Consider the following 21,681-nt stretch of genomic DNA (forward strand, 5'->3'; position numbering starts at 1 on the left):
TGCTTAGGTTCATTCAGATAGCAAGTTGTGATTTGAGCTTAGAATCTAGAACCTGAGCTCTTACTTTTTTTTTTTTAACCAATTCCCTATTGATGGAACTAAGTTTTTCTCAAATTTTTCTATTATATTGATTTTACTTCTATTGTTTAAAATGTCAGTTATAAAGTAGATGAATATTCTTTTTTTTTTTTTTTTTTTTTTTTTTTTTTTTTTTTTTTTATGTTGGCTAGGCTAGTCTCAAACTCCTGACCTCAGGTAATCTGCCCACCTCGGTCTCCCAAAGTGTTTGAGCCACTTCTCTTGGCCCAGATGAATATTCTTACAGGTAAGCATATAATCACATTTCTGATTATTTCCTTAAGATGAATTTCTGGGCTTAGACAACCTGGGTCAAACGGTATGCACATGTGTATAGCTTTGGATGCCTCTTGCCAACGCTCTACGGAAAGGTTATAGTCGTTCCCACTTTTGTCAGCAACACAGGAGAAGGTCCATTTCCTGCATCATTACCAACACTGGGTCTTATCTTTCTCTCCCAACCGCCTCCCACTGCATAGTGAGAATGATACCATTTTATTTTCCATATGTATGATTACCAGTTAGATTTGACCATGTTGTACAGGTCTATCTTCCAGCCACCCCTTTGGCTTCTGCTGGTGTTTATCACTCTCAGACTTGATCGCCTTCACCTGACCCCTCTCATCAGGAATATTCATCTCTTGCTGCAATAGACCCAGTTTAGAAGGTAGACTGCACAGAGCTAGGTTGAATTTTAAAATAACAATAATTTTAGGGTAAGAAATTAGATCTTGGGTGATTTTTCTGAGAGACTGTGGAAGAGCTAAGATTTTAGAAAAGCTAGGGGCAATATAGGAAGGTGTGATCATTGGACCTTCTGTGTGACTCTCCATGTAGCTATGACCTAAGAGTGTCTCATTCCGAAGAATCCCCCAGAGTGTGCATTGAAAGGGGTGGGAGGTCCCTTCATAAAATATACTTCCAGGGCCATAATTTTCAATTTAGCGACTGTTGGAGGGCTTTCCTGTTCTTCCTTTGCTCCTCAACCTAGCCCTGTCTGGGAGCACAGCTGATAAACTGACCCCAGCACATCTGAAAGAAGCATAGATATTTTTCTTTTCTTTTTTTTTTTTTGAGATGGAGTCTCACTCTGTTGCCCAGGCTGGAGTGCAGTAGTGTGATCCCGGCTCACTGCAACCTCTGCCTCCTGGGTTCAAGTGATTCTCGTGCCTCAGCCTCCCAAGTAGCTGGGACTATAGGCATGTGCCACCACACCCGGCTAATTTTTGTATTTTTAGTAGAGATGGGGTTTCACCATGTTAGCCAGGCTGGTCTCGAACTCCTGACCTCAAGCAATCCACCCGCCTTGGCCTCCTAAAGTGCTGAGATTACAGGCATGAACCACTGCGCCCAGCCAGATATTTCTTTTCTTTTCTTTTTTTTTTTTGAGATGGAGTTTCACTCCTATTGCCCAGGCTGGAGTGCAATGGTGTGATCTCAGCTCACCGCAATCTCCGCCTCGCAGGTTCAAGCGATTCTCTTGCCTCAGCCTTCCAAGTAGCTGGGATTACGGGCACCCACTACCACATCTGACTAATTTTTGTATTTTTAGTAGAGACTGGGTTTCTCCATGTTGGTCAGGCTGGTCTTGAACTCCCGACCTCAGGTAATCCTCCTGCCTCGGCCTCCTGAAGTGTTGTGATTACAGGTGTGAGCCACTGCGCCTAGCCAGATATTTCTTTATACCAGTAATACATAGTTGTTGTAAAAAGATTAGGAAATAGGCCAGTACAGTGGGGCCTGTCTGTAGTCCCAGTTATGCAGGAGGATTGCTTGAGCCCAGGAGTTCAAGGCCAGCGTGGGCAACATAGAGATAACCCCTCTCCACTCCCCCATCTCCATCGCAAAAAAAAAAAAAAAAAAAGATTAGGAGGCCGGGTGCGGTGGCTCACACCTGTAATCCCAGCACTTTGGGAGACTGAGGCAGGCGGATCACCTGAGGTCGGGAGTTTGAGACCAGCCCGACCAACATGGAGAAACCCCGTCTCTACTAAAAATACAAAATTAGCCAGGCATGGTGGCACATGTCTGTAATCCCAGCTACTCGGGAGGCTGAGGCAGAAGAATCACTTGATCCTGGGAGGCAGAGGTTTCAGTGAGCTGAGATCACACCATTGCACTCTAGCCTGGGCAACAAGAGTGAACCTCCATCTCAAAAAAAAAGAAAAAAAAAAAATTAGGAGGTAATGACAGCAGAAAGAACAATAATTAAACCAATAGAAATTCCTTCCACTGTCCTCTCAGATAATTGTTACTTACATTTTGCCAATTTTGGTTTTCAGATCTTTTCATTAAATGTTTTGTGTAATAAATTTACATAATCTATTCTTTTCCAGTAATAAATCTTGAATGTCTTTCTAACTTTCCAGTTGTCAATAAATGTTAATCTACATTGTCATTTTTTTAAAAACAACTTTTGTAGAGACAGGGACTTGCTATGCTGCCCAGGCTGGTCTTGAACTCCAGCCTCAGGTGATCCTCCCTCCTTGGCCTCCCAAAGTGCTGGGATTACAGGCATGCGCCACTGTGCCCAGTTTACACGGTCATTTTTAATGAGTTAATTTTTATTAAATGTCATTATATGGATCATTTTAAGTAATTTAGTGAATCTCTAATTTGTGGACTTTTATTTCTTAGTTTTTTACTACAATAAGCAAGAGTGACAATATTGAGGCTAGGTTCAGTGGTTCATACTTATAATCCCAACACTTTGGGAGGCCAAGGCAGGAGAATTGCTTGAGCTCAGGAGTTTGAGCTCAGCCTGGGCAATGTACTGAGACCCCGTATTTACAAAAATTTTTTAAATTAGCCTTGTGTGGTGGTGTACACCTGTAGTCTCAGCTACTCAGGAGGCTGAGGTGGGAGGATCGCTGGAGCCCAGGAGGTCAAGTCTGCAGTGAGCCATGATCATGCCATTGGATTCCACCCTGATAACACAGTGAGACCCTGTCTCAAAAAAAAAGAGTGCCAATATTGTACATACATATTTGTCCACTTGTCCAGTATTCCTCTAGGATAAATCCTAAAAAGTAGGGTTACTAGCTCAAAGAGCGTGCACATTTTTAGAGTTTCTGAGATGAACTCCTAATGATACAAACATTTCCTGAACTACTTTATCTCCACAACAGAGTTCTAGTTATAGGTTTTCACTCAACGATGTTCTTGCTGAAATGAGCAAGGAAGAAGTCACAGGTTCTCTTTGGGAAAATGATTAGTTCCTCAAGCAAGGATATTATTTGAGAAAGATAAATTGAAAACAAAAGATGAATGGAAGGTGAGGAGTTTAACATCTAGAACGCAAAGAAGCAGATCTGTATACAAGTGAGAACCTGAGCTTCCAGAAGCTTCCATGTGACTTGGCCTCTGCTTAATAGCAGCAGCAGTCCCAGGACTCTTGTTTAAACTTTGTCTACACTCTCACCATCCTGTCTGATGGAAGAAATGACAGAAATGGGAGAAGAGACATCGTTGAGATGGATGTGTGCCCGGCTCAGACAAGCACTTAGTGTCTTGTTAAGAAGACCAAAAACATAAACGAGAGAAGAATCCTCTGTAGCAACATCAAAACCATCTTCATACTAGCCCTTGGTCTCTTAAGCCAACAGGCCTAAAATTGAGCTCATTGTTCTTTCCCATGGACCCTTGTTCCTATCATCCCTATCTTCAGTTAGTGGCATCGCCGTTACTTAGCAAGCCTAAGCAAGAAACCTATGACTTCTCCTTCTCCTTTAACTCCAACATCGAAGGAGCCAATTATTTGCATGTATCCTATCCTCAGTGTCTTTCCTTTCCATTCTCCTTATAACCCCGGATGGAGCCTCCATTGTCTTTTGCCTGAGAGAAGGTGGCGATCTCCAGAATATGTCTATGGAGGTTTCAAAACCTTCTGATGGCTCCATCGTCTGCAGCTGATTCTTCCATTCCTTAGTAAGGCAGTGAAAGCTTTTCCAAAATCTGACCCTAGCCTTGCTTTTCAGTTTCATCCCCGCTACTTCCCTTCTTGTCCTCCAGATACTTGGACTTCCCCAGCAGTCACCTCCCTGTGCTTTTGTTCTGGTGGTTTTTTTCCCCACTGACCTCTCTTTCTCCTCCCTTTCCCAGCCTGCTGAACTCCTTCTCATCCTCAAAGGCCAATGCAAATATTAATTCTCTGCAGTTTTCTCCAGATAGAATCAGTCATCCTCTCTACTGTGTTCCCATAGCATTTTGCCTAATTGCTAGAGAAACATTCAGTAGGTATCAGATGCCTCCTGATAGACTGGGATTTCACTAAGGACATGGAATGTGTCTTATTCATCTTGGATACCGAAGGCGTAGCCGAATTCCAGGCATATAGGAGGGGTTTCGTAAATATTGGTTGAATTGGATTAAGTCAGAAATAGATCCAGGTCACTGACTCTTATGCAATGTCTTTTTTTTTTTTGACAGAGCCTTGCTTTGTTGCCTAGGCTGGAGAGCAGTGGCGCAATCTCAGCTCACTGTAGCCTCTGCCTCCCAGGTTCAAGCTATTCTCATGCCTCAGTATCCTGGGTCACTGGGATTACAGGTGCACACCACCACACCTGGCTAATTTTTGTATTTTTAGTAGAGGCGTGGTTTCACCACGTTGGCCAGGCTGGTCTTGAACTCCTGACTTCGGGTGATCTGCCCGCTTCAACCTCCTAAAATGCTGGGATTACAGGCATGAGCCACCACGCCCAGTCCCAGTGTCTTTTATATTATCCCAAAGAGAATACTTGCACAGCGAGGGGGCCATTACCAGAAGGCAGAATGGACCAACCTCCCACACTTCCTTTCTGTTACCCATTGAAATTCCATTGGAAATTAATTATTTTGTGTATGATATTGTCTCTAGTTACATTACAAATATCCCTTCTGCTGAGCATTCTAGGGATTAAAAAAAATACAAATATCCCTTGGAGGGATTAAGACTTTAAGGCATTATCATCAAGGTTAACTCTACTAAAATTTTTGTGCTGAAAATGAACTTAGAAGTTGTTACTCCTAGGCTGGGCGGGGTGGCTCACACCTGTAATCCCAGCACTTTGGGAGGCTGAGGCGGGCAGATCACTTGAGGTCAGGAGTTCGAGACCAGCCTGGCCAGCATGGTGAAACCCCGTCTCTACTAAAAATACAAAAAACGTAGCTAAGCATGGTGGCCCACACCCATAATCCCAGCTACTCGGGAGGCTGAGGCAGGAGAATCACTTAAACCCAGGAGGCAGAGGTTGCAGTGAGCCAAGATCGTGCCATTGCACTCCAGCCTGGGCAACAGAGAGAGACTCCATCTCAAAAAAAAGAAAATAGAAGTTGTTACTCCTTTCTAAAGAAACAACTAACCTACAGGGGCTACCTGCAGAAGGAGTGGGCATCAGGTATGTTAACAGGAGCACTGAGAGGAAACAGTTGCAGAGCAGGGCTGGGGGATGTGGGTGGTAAGGGCCAGTTCTGCGTGAGGTACCATGGAGGGAGATATGGGGTAGTGTGAGTGCCTGGATGCCTGGGGAGGGAATGTGCGGGCAGGGAGGGAATTAGATCGTGGGAGAGGGGAGGAGCAAGGACAAATTCTTCCTACTTCCCAATTCAGTCAAATGTCTTCCCTGTGTAGAGTGATGATTCTTAGTGAAGATCCTGACTTCCAAACACCTCTGGTAGATCTCCTTTTTTGCTAGAGTGCCAGAAAATTCTTAGGTAATTTTCCAATTTTAATTCATTTTCATCTTAAAAATAAATACATGCCTCATGGTATTTTTAAGAGGGGTGGGTGTTTGATGAAATAAAATGAGTGACAACAGGGTGTCACAACTCCAGAAAGGTTTCGTATCGCTGGTTTAGAGATTCCCAGTGAGTAGGAGTTTGATGAACTGAAAAATGAAATGGCTTCCAAATCACTCTGCCCTACTATGCTGATTTGAAACACATAACCTGCCTACACTGCTGAAAAGCTCCCAGCCCTGGGGTGAATGAACCCTGCAAAGCTACTACTTGGCACTCACCCAGCAGTTTGCAAAAGGCAGTGAAAGGAAATGTTCACAGTCAATTGATAGCAGCAGGACCCTTAGGGAGCTAGAGTGAGGGATGGGACCAGCCAAGGCCATTTGGACGGGCATCCAGGTTACCACACAAAAGCCTTCCTGGGAACTCTCAGGACAGTGACGGTTTGGAGCCCTGGCTTCACGTTTCACTTTAAAAGAGGCCACCACCTAAGTGGGTTGAGATGCTCCTTTCTGGCTCTCTCTAGTCAAAGGTTCATACTGCCCAGGAGAAGAGTGAAAAGGGAAAATCAGCCTTATTAGCATGTATTTATTTGGGGGCTTGACTCTGAGGCTGCATTTGGTGGTGCCTTTCAGGACTGGAAGAGGCTAGAAGATACCTGCTACATTTGAAAGCAATTCATGACTTAATTTCACATTTTTAAGCTGTGGATTATGTAGGGTGCTTATATATTCAATTATTACCTTGGATTAAGATTTCAAATTGTGATCTTCCTATTTCCCAAAGAAGAGAGCTTGAGGAGTTCATCAGGCCAGGATTCTTCTTCCTTTGAGAGACAACCAAGCAGATGGTGCTGCTAATGCGCAGACACCTGCACAGATGCCCTGCTGAGGCCCAAACGACAGCTGTGGCTTTTCTGCATACCCAAGGAATAACTTACCTTTCCCTTTCTGATTTTTTCTCTTTTAAAATTCTGTATAGCTACTAATGGAGGGGATAAGGATAATGCAAGGCAGGGCTTTTAAAACACTTTTAAAGCAACAAAACCCTCTTTCAATTGAAATCTGTGCCTAACTTCAGTATGTAAAACCAAAAAGAAAGGCCAGGTGTAGTAGCTCATGCCTGTAATCCTAGCGCTTTGGGAGGCGGAGGTGGGATGATTTCTTAAGGCTAGGAGTTCAAGACCAACCTGGACAATATAGCAAGACTCTGTCTCTACAAAAAATACAAAAATTAGCTGGGTGTCATGGTACACACACCTGTAGTCCCAGCTACTCAGGAGGCTGAGCCAGGAGGATCTCTTGTTTTTTGAGATGGAATCTCAGTCTTTTGCCCAGGCTGGAGTGCAGAGATGCGATCTCGGCTCACTGCAACCTCCGCCTCCCAGGTTCAAGCAATTCTCCTGCCTCAGCCTCTCAAGTAGCTGGGATTACAGACATGCGCTACCACGCTCAGCTAATTTTTCTATTTTTAGTAGAGATGGGGTTTCACCATGTTGGCCAGGCTGGTCTCGAACTCCTGACTTCAAATGATCTGCCCACCTTGGCCTCCCAAAGTGCTGGGATTACAGAGGATCTCTTTTTTTTTTTGAGACGGAGTCTTGCTCTGTCGCCCAGGCTGGAGTGCAGTGGCGCAATCTCGGCTCACTGCAAGCTCCACCTCCCAGGTTCACGCCATTCTCCTCCTCAGCCTCCAGAGCACCCAGGACTACAGGCACCCACCACCACACCAGGCTAATTTTTTTGTATTTTAGTAGAGACGGGGTTTTACCATGTTAGCCAGGATGGTCTCGATCTCCTGACCTCGTGATCCGCCCACCTCGGCCTCCCAAAGTGCTGGGATTACAGGCATGAGCCACCGTGCCTGGCCCTGGAGGATCTCTTAAGCCCAGGAGTTTGAGGCTGCAGTGAGCTATGATCATGCCACTGCACTCTAGCCTGAGCAACAGAGCAAGATCTCATCTCAAAAAAAAAAAAAAAAAAAAAAAATGTAGGGGCCTGGGTGCACTGGCTCATGCCTGTTGTTCCAGCACTTTAGGAGGCCAAACTGGGCAGTTCACTTGAGGCCAGGAGTTCAAGACCAGCCTCGCCACATGGTAAAACCCCATCTCTACTAAAACTACAAAAATTAGCCAGGCATTGTGGCACACACCTGTATCCAGCCACTCCGGCGGCTGAGGCAAAAGAATAGCTTGAACCTGGGAGGTGGAGGTTGCAGGAGCCAAGATTGCACCACTACACTCCAGCATGGGTGACAAAGCAAGACTCTGTCTGAGAAAAAAAAGAAAAGAAAAGGAAAGAAAAAAAGTAGTGGTTCTTTGGTTAAACTGGGATGGGGACCTGGAGTCTTGACCTCCTTGCTTCCGGCCCCTGGGAAGCAAATCTGACATAAATTCCAGAATGCTGCCATCATCCCAATCAGAATTTCTCAATCTCCAAGGAAAATTTTGTCATCTGGCACTTCAATGGCTGTTTTAAAATGTTACAAAAGATTTGGCAAGATCCCAACGGGAGGGACAAGCACCTACATCTGGGCTTGGAAGCCAACGGTGTGATATGAGGTAGTCTAAGTGGCCACTGCGAGCTCCGCTCTGGGGACTGCCAGCCTCCCATCCTGCTTGCTGTCTACATCACATAATGTGCCTGGTTGAGAAAAGGCCTTAGGAAGAGCCAGAGAGTGCCAGAGAACAGAAAGAGTATGACACATGCCTCGCTGAGGTCGGACAGCGCATCAGCCTTACTTTCCCAGCTGACTAAGGACGCCTCCCAACAAGCTGCTTGCCTGCTGAAGCCTGTCTTGAAAACTGAGAGTAGATGGCTCAGAGTTTTCTCCCCAGCAGTTAACGAACACACAGCAGACGCATTCATGCAATACCTTGGAATCATCCCAGAAGCTCCAGGTCAGGTCTCCTTGTCTGAACGCCCCTACCTAGCTGGGCCACACAAGCAGTTTCCACGCTGAGTCCACTAAGTAATCCAAAACAATTGTTCCTTGGGATTTTTCTGAAAAAGAGATAGAAAGGGCTCTGCCTCAGTGAGCAGAGGGAGCTGCTTCAGTATTGGAAACAAAGATAACTGAAATGCATTCTTTGGAATCTGATAAACCCTCTTCCCAAGACAAGAAAGGCATTAAGTCAGACCTGAGCTTTGGGGCTCATTTCAGGTACGTGCTGGCTTTAGCAACTGAGGAAAAGCCATTATCCCTGTCTTCTTAATTTCCCACAGCAATCAGCCCTAGTAGGTTCACCATGTTCTCTGTGCAGTTTGAGACAAACTCACTAAACGTCCTGTTCTCTGAAAAACGATCCATCCAAGAGGGCACAGGACAAGAGTGTTTCTCCTTTTGGTATCAGGGACAGGTTGTGATGCTGCCGTGATCAAACACATGTTCCTCAGGTGAGGGGGCAGCCTGTCTACAGCCCTGGTGAGGAGGGCTGCACTTAGCGTAGGAGCTGACTATTTCACTGCCCCCACCCCATCTTCATTGCTTGTAAGCATCCAGAGCTCTATGGTGTGACATATATCCTGGAATAGTTCCAACATCCCTGTTTCAGGACTTGCTAGATGCAGACCCACTTGTGATATGGTTGGAAAAGTCACTTTTCACCTCCTGTCCTAAGCTGCTAAGAAAAATGAATCATGTAGCCTAGATTTACATGTCTGCATTTTTCTGGTGATCATGAGTGACTGATTTGAGCAATAAGTATATGACTGAGAGGCCCCCGCCAGGCATTTGTGGAGTGGATTGCTGAAGCTTAGTTAGTTAAGCAATACGCCAGAAATTTGGAGATCATAAACTCTGACTTTTGCCACCCTGCCACATGCTCTTCAGCCAGTTATTTCTCCTACGTTCTGCCTTTATAAAATGGGGATAAGCTATCTTTGAGATTGTTTTAAGAAGAGACACTAATGAAAATGATTGCCAAGTGCCTCTCTAAAGAGAAAGTACAGTAGGCATAAGTGCTTTATGTGATGAAATTCAATCTTTCTTCCTCCCTTTGCAACCTGAACCATGTAATCAATAATGTTTTTCCAAGTGCAGTGTCCCCAGGACAAAATGTGAACCAGTTTCCTGAGCTCGGCAGCTCTCTGGTGGGGAGGAGCCCCTGGCCTCTGGGGCCTGGTGTCCTGGGCTGTGGCTGGCTTTACTGCTGTAAATGCCCATCTTATCCTGGGATTCCAGCCAAGATGCCAGGGTTGCAAATTTCTGTAATTTCAGAGGAAGCTTTGTTTAGGGGTTGAGTCTTCACAATGGCTTTTGCCATCTATCTCCATTTTATTTTCTCTTTTATCGAGTACCCACTGTACCCCAGGCACTATGCTAACTGCATTCACCTACATTATCTTGTTTAATCCTCTGAGCAGCTCGGCAAGGGGGGTGTCATTACCATTCCTATTTTACCTCATGAAATAGACACTTGGGGGGAGTGAAACAAGTTAGCAACGTAACACAGAAAACAATGGGCAAGGCCAGGATTGCAACCCAAGCTCATCATTACTCTCCCATGCTTCCTTTCCCACAGTTGTCCTACATTCAGACACTTCCCATTTAAGAAAAAATCAAGCTGCAGTTTGAAAAAGCACTAACTAGAGAGTTCAAGGGAGTGGGGTCTTCTGCCCATACCTATGGGGAAGATGCTGTAGGCATAGCTATTGGGTACTACCTGCCTTGGAGGATGAGGGTGAAGGAATGGGGTCCTTCCTCTTTCACGTGGTCCTGAAGACCAGTGCCCAGGCCTATGTGTTCTCAGAGCATTTCCTGCCCTGGATGCAGGGCATCCAGGCTATCACTGCTACAGCAGGGCCCCTAATGCACTGCCTTATAGTCAACATGACTGTCAGCTCATTTCAGCTCAATCATCCGGCCCTGTGAGAGACGCCCACGTGCTGAAGAGCCTTTCTGCAGTTCTGCACTGAACTCTTCATGTGGTCCCATCTAGTAATGAGTGCGAGTGGTAAGTTCAAGAAACAGAGCAAGGGAGAGGACCCTTCTCGTGTAGTTCTTTTTTTTTTTTTTTTTTTTTGAGATGGCATCTCGCTGTGTCACCGAGGTTGGAGTGTAGTGCAATCTCGTCTCACTGCAACCTCTGCCTCCTGAATTCAAGGGATTCAGCCTCTCGAGTAGCTGTGACTACAGGCATGCGCCACCACACCTGGCTAATTTTTGTATATTTAGTAGAGATGGGGTTTCACCATGTTGGCCAAGCTGGTCCCAAACTCCTGACCTCAAGTGATCCACCCGCCTTGGCCTCCCAAAGTGCCGGGATTACAGGCGTGAGCCACTGCGCCCAGCCATTGTAGTTCTTTACATAGAGAAAAAAGTACTGATGACTAGTCCTTGTATCAGTGAGAACTGAGATGCAGAGCAAAGCGGAGCTGCTTATAGACTGACTGATTTTTTACCAAAATAAGAGAGGGTCCTTCCTGACAGTTTTGCTTGGGGATTAGGGGAGAGACTGCAGCTTGTTGCATAATATCTGTTTCCCTCTTAATTATAAAACTCCAAGTTTATATGGAGCAAAGTGTCCAGCTAACATCTACATTTCCAAGCGTTCCTGGCCACTGGGATATAAGGGAATATTGTATGTAAAAATTTCAAGAAGTCTACTGAGAGCAAGCTGACTCACAGGGCCAACCTTTTGTTGCTTCACTTGTCCCTCTCCCTTTGTCCTGCTGCCTGGAATGCAGATGTGATGGCTGGCATGCCACTGCCCTTTTAAACCATGAGGTAGCCTTGGGGATGGAAGTCAGCACTAAGGATGGTGCTGCAGAAAGCTAGAAGCAGCTTGGGTTCCTGCTAACTTCATGGAGCCACCATTCCTGCCCAGGACTGAAGTCCCCTGGAATTCTTTTACATAAGAGGATAAACCTTGCTTTCTGTTGTATAAAATCTAACTTAATCCTAAGTGACAGATTCTGTTTGATAGAGGCAGCTGGAATTTCTAGCTAGTCAAGGTCACCTGAGCCCTGTCTGCTCTACCTACCTCCTAAAGGCACATACCTAAGTCTTCCTGATAGTGTGTGCACAAGTTACATGATCACCTGTAGAAGGGTAGGTGTGGAGACTTTTTAGGTAATACTAAATTAATTCCTGAATTCTATTTTTTGTGGAACGTGTATATTGAACACCTACCGCACACCAGGTACCACGCTATACACACTCGGGTCTACGCTCAGGACAGTTACAGTATTTTAATAGAGTGAGATGGCAATTTAAATAGAGTGAGATGGCTGGGTGCAGTGGCTCACACCTGTAATCCCAACACTTTGGAAGGCCAAGGCAGGCAGATTGCTTGAGGCCAGGAGTTTGAGACCATCCTGGGCAACACAGTGAGATCCCGTCTCTGCAAGAATTTTTTTTTTAAAAAAAGTTAGCCAGGTGCAGTGGCATGTGCCTGGAGTCCCAGCCACTTGGGAGGCTGAGGCAAGAGGATCACTGGAGCCCAGAAGTTCAGCACTGCAGTGAACTATGATCACACCACTGCACTCCAGCTTGGGCAACGGAGTGAGACCCTATCTCTAAAACAAACACGGTGAGCTGTGCGCTGTGAGGAAGTGCTCTAACAGAGGAGTTCCCTAACCTAGTCTTGTAGAAGGCTTGCAAGAAAAAACTGGGGCCTGTAGGGCAAGTAAGAGCCAGTCAGACGTAAAGTAGCCAAATGAAGAGCTTTCTGTGGATGATATACAATCTTTTTTAATGGACTACAGTTGTCCTTCCAAATAGGCTATGACCCAGCAGCTGATTCTTGCTAAACTTGCAATGATCTTGCCATGATCAATACTGGTAGCCACTCCATTACCGTACCTACGGTTTAGAAGGTAGTTTGTATTTTTCCTTCTTTTCTTTTACCACAAACTTTACTCCCTCCTAGGGTCTGGAGTAACGAAAAAAAAAATTCGTGTAGATCAGGAAGTCTGATTACGTACCAAGAGAGATTTGGGGAAAATTCAGACGGGTTGTATCCAGGTGGGTTTGCACAGTCAGTATGTGGTCCTAGGCCTTGGTCTTGGCAGAGAGGCGGTGCAGGGCAAGGGAATTTCCCCAGTGATCAGTGGTCTCTAGGGAACCTGTTTGACTTTGTCACTCAAGGATCTGATCAGATCCAGGCAGCTCTAGGTCTGCTGCTTCTGCCCTAAACCCAAGTTCTAAGTTTTTGTTTACATTCAAGATAAGACTGGCCAGGCGCGGTGGCTCACGCCTGTAATCCCAACACTTTGGGAGGCTGAGGTGGGTGGATCACAAGGTCAGGAGATCAAGACCAGCCTGGTTAACACAGTGAAACCCCGTATCTACTAAAATTACTAAAAATTAGCTGGGCGTGGTGGCACATGCTACTCGGGAGGCTGAGGCAGGAGAATTGCTTGAACCTGGGAGGTGGAGGTTGCAGTGAGCCGAGATCACGCCACTGCACTCCAGCCTGGGCAACAGAACGAGATTCCGTCCCCCCCCCCAAAAAAAAAAAGAAAGATGAGACTGTATTTGATCATAAGTAACAGAAACCAACTAAAGCCAGCTTAAGCAAAAAAGGAAAAGTCAGAGGACAGGTAAGGATTTTCTTTTTGCATCCAGTGGCAGGAAAGCAGCAATGTCGAAGGAAGATATCAAAGTCATAAACTAGAAGGTATCAGGAGTCCCCAGTCCACATGATAATGAATAAATAGTGCTCGCGGCCAGGTGCAGTGGCTCACGCCTGTATTCTCAGCACTATGGGAGGCTGAGGCAGGTGGATCACCCGAGGTCAGGAATTTGAGACCAGCCTGGCCAACATGGTGAAACTCCGTCTCTACTAAAAATACAAAATTAGCTAGGCGTGGTGGTGGGTGCCTGTAATCCCAGCTACTCGAGAGGCTGAGGCAGGAGAATCGCTTGAACCTGGGAGGTGGAGGTTGCAGTGAGCTAAGATCATGCCATTGTACTCCAGCCTGGGCAACAGAATGAGACTCTGGCTCCATAAATAAATACATCAATAAATAAATAGTGCTCGCTTTGGCAGCATATATACTAAAATTGGAACAATACAGAGGAGATTAGCATGGCCCCTGCATAAAAAAGGTTTTTTTGTGTTTTTTGTTTTGTTTTGTTTTGTTTTGTTTGAAACAGAGTCTTATTTTGTCACCAGGCTGGAGTGTAGTGGTGCGATCTCAGCTCACTGGAACCTCCGCCTCCCAGGTTCAAGCGATTCTCCTGCCTCAGCCTCCCAAGCAACTGGGACTACAGGCGCCTGCCACCAAGCCCAGCTAATTTTTGTATTTTTAATAGAGATGGGTTTCATCATGTTGGCCGGGATGATCTTGATCTCTTGACCTCATGATTACCCACATCAGCCTCCCAGGGTGCTGGGATTACAGGTGTCAGCCACCATGTCTGACCAATAAAAAATTTTTTAATTAAAAAAAGATAAATAAATAATATGTAAAAGGCCAGGCACAGTGGCTCATCTGTTATCCCAGCACTTTCAGAGACTGAGGTAGGAGGATCACTTGAGGCCAGCCTGGGTAACATAAGATCCTATCTCTACCAAAAATAGAAAAGTTACCCGCTCGTGGTGCCACGTGCCTGTAGTCCTAGCTACTCACGAGACAAAGATGGGAGAATCGCTTGAGTCCTGAAGCTTGAGGCTGTAGCAAGCCATGATGGTGCCACTGCACTCCAGCCTGGGAAACAGAGGGAGACTGTGTCCCTAAAAAATAAATAAAAATAACTTCTCAAAAAAAGATATACATGTGACCAACAAACGTGGGAAAAAAAGCTCAACATCGCAGATCATTAGAGAAATGCAAATGAAAGGCCAGGTGCGGTGGCTTATGCCTGTAACCCCAGCACTTTGTGAGGCTGAGTCAGGCGGATCATCTGAGGTCAGGAGTTCGAGACCAGCCTGACCAACATGGAGAAACCCCATCTCTACCAAAAATACAAAATTAGCTGGGCATGGTGCCAGGCGCCTATAATCCCAGCTGTTTGGGAGGCTAAGACAGGAGAATCGCTAGAACCTGGGAGGCGGAGGTTGTGGTGAGCCGAGATCATGCCATTGCACTCCAGCCTGGGCAACAAAAGCGAAACTCCATCTCAAAAACAAAAAAGAGAGAGAGAGAAATGCAAATGAAAACCACAATGAGATACCATCTCACGTCAGTCAGAATGCCAATTATTAAAAAGTCAAGAGACAACAGATAGGCCGGGCATGGTGGCTCACACCTGTAATCCCAGCACTTTGGGAGGCCAAGGTGGGCAGATCACTTGAGGTCAGGAGTTCGAGGCCAGCCTGACCAACATGGTGAAACCCTGTCTCCACTAAAAACACAAAAATTAGCTGGGAATCATGGCACACACCTGTAACCCCAGCTACTCAGGAGGCTGGGGCAGGTGAATTGCTTGAACCTGGGAGGCAGAGTTTGCAGTGAACCAAGATCATGCCACTGCACTCCAGCCTAGGTGACAGAGTGAGACTCTGTTTCAATAAAATGAAATTTAAAAAAAGAAACAACAGCTGCTGGCGAGGTTGTGAAGAAATAAGAAAGCTATTACACTGTTGGTGGGAATGTAAATTAGTTCAACCATTGTGGAAGACAGTGTGGCAATTCCTCAAAGATTTAGAACCAGAAATACCATTTGACCCAGCAATCCCATTACTGGGTATATACCCAAAGGAATATAAATCATTCTATTATAAAGATACAGCCCGGGCGCGGTGGCTCACGCCTGTAATCCCAACACTTTGGGAGGCCGAGGCGGGCGGATAACAAGGTCAGGAGATTGAGACGACGGTGAAACCCCGTCTCTACTAAAAATACAAAAAATTAGCCGGGCGCGGTGGTGGGCGCCTGTAGTCCCAGCTATTCAGGAGGCTGAGGCAGGAGAATGGCATGATCCCAGGAGGCGGAGCTTGCAGTGAGCCGAGATCGCACCACTGCACTCCAGCCGGCGGGACAGAGCGAGACTCCATCTCAAAAAAAAAAAAAAAAAAAAGATACAAACACACATATGTCCATTGCAGCACTATTCACAATAGCAAAGATATGGAATCAACCCAAATGCCCATCAATGATAGACTGGATAAAGAAAATGTGGCAGCTGGGCATGGTGGCTCATGCCTTTAATCCCAGCACTTTGGGAGGTTGAGGCAGGCAGATCACCTGAGGTCAGGAGTTCGAGACCAGCCTGGCCAACATGGTGAAACCCATCTCTACTAAAAATATAAAAATTAGTGGAGTGTGGTGGTGCATGCCTGTAGTCCCAGCTACTCCGGAGGCTGACAGGCAGGGGAATTGCTTAAACCTGGGAGGTTGGCCGGGCGCGGTGGCTCAAGCCTGTAATCCCAGCACTTTGGGAGGCCAAGACGGGCAGATCACGAGGTCAGGAGATCGAGACCATCCTGGCTAACACGATGAAACCCCATCTCTACTAAAAAAAATACAAAAAACTAGCTGGGCGAGGTGGCGGGTGCCTGTAGTCCCAGCTATTCGGGAGGCTGAGGCAGGAGAATGGCGTAAACCCGGGAGGCGGAGCTTGCAGTGAACTGAGATCCAGCCACTGCACTCCAGCCTGGGTGACACAGCGAGACTCCGTCTCAAAAAAAAAAAAAAAAAAAAAAAAAAAAAAAAAAAAAATCCTGGGAGGTGGAGGTTGCAGCGAGCTGAGATCGCACCACTGCATTCATTCCAGCCTGGGCGACAGAGCAAGACTCCATCTCAAACAAAAAAAGAAAAAAGAAAGAAAGAAAATGTGGCACATATACACCATGGAATACTATGCAGCCATAAAAAGGAACAAGATCATGTCCTTTGCAGGGACATGGATGAAGCTGGAAGCCATTATCCTCAGCAAACTAATGCAGGAACAGAAAACCAAACACTGTATGTTCTCACTAGTAAGTGGGAGCTGAACAGTGAGAACACATGGACACAGGGAGGGGAACAACACTCACGGGGGCCTGTTGGGGGCAGGCAGGGGAGCAGAGAGCATTAGGGAGAAGAGCTAATGCATGCTGCGCTTAACACCTGGGTGATGGGTGGATAGGTGCAGCAAACCACCATGGCACACGTATACCTGTGTAACAAACCTGCACGTCCTGTACATGTACCCAGGAACTTAAATAAATAAAAGTAAAACATAAGGGCCATGCCTTAGCTCCTGGTTTTGTTTGTTTGTTTGTTTGTTTTTTGAGATGGTCTCACTCTGTCACCAGGCTGGAGTGCAGCTGGCGCAATCTTGGCTCACTTCAACCTCTGCCTCCTGGGTTCAAGTGATTCTCCTGCCTCAGCCTCCCGAGTAGCTGGGACTACAGGTGTCCGCCACCACGCCCGGCTAATTTTTGTATTTTTAGTAGAGACAGGGTTTCACCATATTGGCCAGGATGGTCTCAACATCTTGACCTCGTGATCTGCCTGCCTCAGCCTCTAAAGTGCTGGGATTATAGGCGTGAGCCACCACACCCGGCCTCCTAGTTTTTAACATGAGCTCAGCTCAGACTGATTCTCTTAGTCTCAATTCTAGATCCTGTGGCAAAGACACTTTGAGGAGCCCATCCTGGGATGAAAATCATGGCCAGGGAAGGGGCGACAGCAGAGAGGCAAAGCTGCTGAGACCACTTCTGCAACCACAAGGACGAGAGTGCACATCATTGGTGAGGGAGGGCTGGTGCCTGCCCCCATGTGCACACAGCAGCCCATAGCTGAGGAGTCACGGAGCTCTTACCTCAATCCTCCCTCATCAGTTCAGCCAGAACTGATCTCTCAGCCAAGTCTGTACCCTGGCTAGAATGTGATCTTCAGAATGTGATCCTGCTTTGTTCACTCCTATGACCCTAGCATCTAGAAAAATGCTTGGCACCATTGGTAGGCACTCAAATACTATACTTGGTACATCAAATAACAAATTAACTCCTCCATTCTATGTCTTCTTGGAAGGGATACAGGATGGCAGCTGGGGAGAGGAGAGCACAGAAGAAAGATGAGAACAGGATCTTAGAAAACATCCCTGGGGCATATTTGTAGGCCCTGACTTACCCAGATCCTAGGGATGGGAATTATGGCTTAGGGAGTAGTAGGCAAGCCCTGATCATGGAGCCTGGCAGACCCATTTATTCCTTCAACAAGGATTTATGGAACACTTAACAGATGCCAAGTCCTGCTGGATTCTCAGCCTCGTAAGGCCTAGCTTTCATACCCTTCTGGCCCTGTGATTTCTGGCTAGCTTTTATCCTCTCTGTCTCTCTGTTCATTCATTGGTAGATCACAGGGTCCTTGAGAAGATTAAATGACATAATATATAAAATACTTCCTTGTACATAGTAACTGTCTGGTAAATATTTTTGCTGCAAAACGTGGTTGTTGGGTCTGTTGTTTTGTGGGGGGTGGGGAGATGGGGCTTAGGGTAAAATTGTAACTGTAATTTACCACTGTTTGGGGTTCCTCCAGGAGATGGAATTGATCTGTATAATCACCATTTCTCATGCAAGAATAGCCCTGCCTTCACCTGGCTGCTTATATATGAAGAAGTGCTCTTCTTTCCATAAGAGGACACAGCTTCTGGCGCAGCAGCAGGAAGCTGTAGACGCGGCATGGGTTACTCAGGGGATAATCGGGTTTGCACAGCACCACACACACCTTCCTACCCACATGGGGTGCCCGGGGTGCTGGTGTCGGCCTGGTCAGAGGGCAGGTGAAGCTAATGGCGGCTATGCAGTGAATTCACAGGGCTACCCTGTTCTACTTCTCTCTACCTCCTCCCTCCTGGCTTCTGGTCCCAGGTGTCTCAAGCACAGTTCAGCCTCTTTGAATCTCCACTCAGGGCCATCCCAGTCCCTCAGGTTCATTGTGGGTGTCCTTTCCCTGCTCCCCACTGTCCCTGGAGCTCGCCCCTCCCATCCTACACTCTGATATGAGAGAGAAGGTCTCCTAGGCCTCCTTCCTGCAAGAGACCTCCTATGTCCCCCCCAACTCTCCCCCAGTTTGGCCTCCTAGGCAGATGGTTTGTGTTTGAGGGTCATCCCTCTCCTCCGGACGCCCCGTCATTCACCTTCAGCATTTAGGAACACAGCAGCAATCTAAACCAAATGGAGAAAGCAGGAGAAATTTTTAAAAGAAAGAAAGAAAAAGGCGAGGCGCAGTGGCTCACACCTGTAATCTCGGCACTTTGGGATGCCGAAGCGGATGGATCGCTTGAGGTCAGGCGTTTGAGACCAGCCTGGCCAACATGGCGAAACCCATCTCTACTAAAATACAAAAATTAGCCAGGCATGGTGGCAGGCACCTGTAATCCCAGCTACTGCAGAGGCTGAGGCAGGAGAATCGCTTGGACCCAGGAGGCGGAGGTTGCAGTGAGCCCTGGGATAGAGCCACTGCACTCCAGCCTGGGCGACAGAGCAAGACTCCATCTCAAAAAAAAAAAAAAAAAAAAAAAAAAAAGGAAAGAAAAGAAAAAAAAAGAACAGATAATTTCAAAAGGACATTAAGCTCTATTCAGAGACACAATCTCCAATCAACAAAACGAAAAGCGAGCATTGCCCCACAGGGACTGGCGGAAAGGCAGCCTGCCAGTGAGAGCTTTCTGGAGCCGGCTTCTCACACTGGGGAGGGCGCCCTCCCAGCAACCAGCCCCACCCGACGGGATCAGGCAGGACCCCACCTCAGGCTACGGGGCTTTGGGCTTCCCTGCTGCGGAGTTTCCTCCTCACACAGCTTACAAAGGCTCCCTCACGGGAGTAACAGCAGGACTGTGCTTGGCTGACAGAATGTTTTGGCAGAAAACCACTGTCTGAGTCAGCCCTGAGAAATAATTAACCCTCATGATGTTTCCTGGAGGACTGAAGAGGGTTGGGTGTGGAGGATACAGGCAGGGCCTGAAGAGCTGGGCCTCTGAGGGGGAGGGAGTGCCTGGGCCGTCGGGCCTGGGCCTCCAGCACCCTCACCTGAGGTGCCAGGACCCCTCAGCTAGCTCTCACCTGCTCTCTGGGCCTCAAGATTGTTCTGGGGGAGGGCAGAGAAAAGACTCTTACTTTTCTTTTCTCTTTTTTTTTTTTTTTTTTTTTTGAGACAGGGTCTTGCTGTCACCCAAGCTAGAGCGTAGTGGTGCAATCATGGCTCACTGCAGCCTTGGCTTCCTGGGCTCAAGTGATCCTCCCATCTCAGCTTCCCAAGTAGCTGGGACTACAGACACACATACCATGTCCAGCTAATTTTTGTACTTTTTGTAGAGACAGGGTCTCGCCATATTGCCCAGGCTGGTCTTGAACTCTTGGGCTCAAGTGATCTGCCTGCCTCAGCCTCCAAAAGTGCTGGAATATAGGCTATGCCTAGCCTTTTATTTTTTATTTATTTTTTTGAGACAGTGTCTCTTATGTTGCCCAGACTGGAGTGCAGTAGCATGAACACGGCTCACCAACTGCCTCATCTCCCAGGCTCAAGCTATCTATCCTCTTGCCTCAGCCTCCCAAAGTGCTGTGATTACAGTCATGAGCTGCCACACCCAGCTAGTTTTTTTTTCTCTTTTTTCTGTAGAGGCAAGTTCTTGCTATGTTGCCCATACTGGTCTCGCACTCCTGGGTTCAAGTGATCCATCCACCTCGGTGTCCCAAAGTGCTGGGATTACAGGCATGAGCCACCACACCCTGCCTGACCCTTACTTTTCTAGACCCTCTTCCTGGAGGCCTGTTTCCAGTCAGGACCCTTCTGTAACATGTAACTCAGGCAGATCACTATGCGGAGTTGCTCACTGTGTGGTGCTAAGTGTGGTAGCAAGAGCACAGAGAAGACACAAGTAAAACATAAGATCCAGACCAGGCCTCAGGGAACTCACCACCTGAGCAGAGAGGGGAGACATGGAAACCCTTTCAGTTACATGGCCTCTACTGGTCATGTGTTCATACATCCAGTGTGAAAGGGGAAAAGAGATTTTCTTGAGCCTAAGCAGATTACTTTACACATTTAAACTGGGGGCTCAAAGACTTGCTAAGGTAATAATGTTGCTTGTGATTCATATTGGTTCTTCTTTCTCTTTTTTTGAGATGGAGTTTCGCTCTTGTTGCCCAGGCTGGAGTGCAATGGTGCGATCTCGGCTCACTGCAACCTCCGCCTCCCCGGTTCAAGCGATTCTCCTGTCTCAGACTCCTGAATAGCTGGGATTAAAGGCGCCTGCCACCACCCCAGCTAATTTTATATTTTTAGTAGAGACGGGGTTTCTCCATGTTGGTCAGGCTGATCTCGAACTCCTGACCTCAGGTGATCAGCCTGCCTCATCCTCCTATAGTGCTGGGATTACAGGCGTTAGCCACCGCGCCCAGCTGGTTCTTCCTTCTAAGAAGCCTCCAGAGTTCCCTGCCTGTGCCTTTCTGAGAGTCTGTCAGATGCCCCTCTTTATTTCCCTCCATTCCAAGGCCAAGATTTCTCATCCTTATTTCACAATCGGGAAAGTCAAGACCCATGCCACAGGCTGACCTGCCAGGCAACCGGCCTGAGGTTTACACACACTCAAAGGTACAACTGAAGATTTGAAAATCCCTCCCGGCACATCCGTCTTTATGCACTGAATGTATTCATTGAGTTTTTAATGGTTCAGAGCACTCTTGGAAGCAGCCGAGTCCAAAGAGAATTGGAGGCTGGCAGATACAGTGCTGGGGCTTACTCTGGATGGTATTGGTGGGACAGGATACTGTGGCATGCTAACTCAGCGGTCAGCAAACTCTTTCTGTAAGGGCCCAGATAGTAAATAGTCAGTATTTTAGGCTTTATGGGCCAAATACTGTCTCTGTCACATTTTCTTCTTTGTTTTTTGTTTTTTGGGTTTTTTTGTTTGTTTGTTTATTTGTTTGTTTTTGAGATAGAGTCTCGCTTTGTCACCCAGGCTGGAGTGCAGTGGCACAATCTCAGCTCACTGCAACCTCCACCTCCC

At 46.8% G+C, this 21,681-nt stretch overlaps 1 long non-coding RNA gene and 1 other non-coding gene across 2 annotated transcripts in view; both read left to right on the plus strand.

Annotated features, from left to right (window-relative positions):
- LOC104660093 overlaps positions 1 to 21,681 on the plus strand; it is a 51,621-nt gene that overhangs the window by 26,801 nt on the left and 3,139 nt on the right. The window contains exon 2 of the long non-coding RNA XR_747665.1: positions 10,645 to 10,747. This is a non-coding gene — a long non-coding RNA (uncharacterized LOC104660093). The remainder of the gene's footprint in view (positions 1 to 10,644; positions 10,748 to 21,681) is intronic.
- On the plus strand, positions 13,771 to 13,877 carry LOC115899385. Its single transcript, XR_004059106.1, has one exon. It is a non-coding gene; the product is annotated as a U6 spliceosomal RNA (small nuclear RNA).

Source organism: Rhinopithecus roxellana, chromosome 8, assembly GCF_007565055.1.
Source record: "Rhinopithecus roxellana isolate Shanxi Qingling chromosome 8, ASM756505v1, whole genome shotgun sequence".
NCBI lineage: Eukaryota > Metazoa > Chordata > Mammalia > Primates > Cercopithecidae > Rhinopithecus > Rhinopithecus roxellana.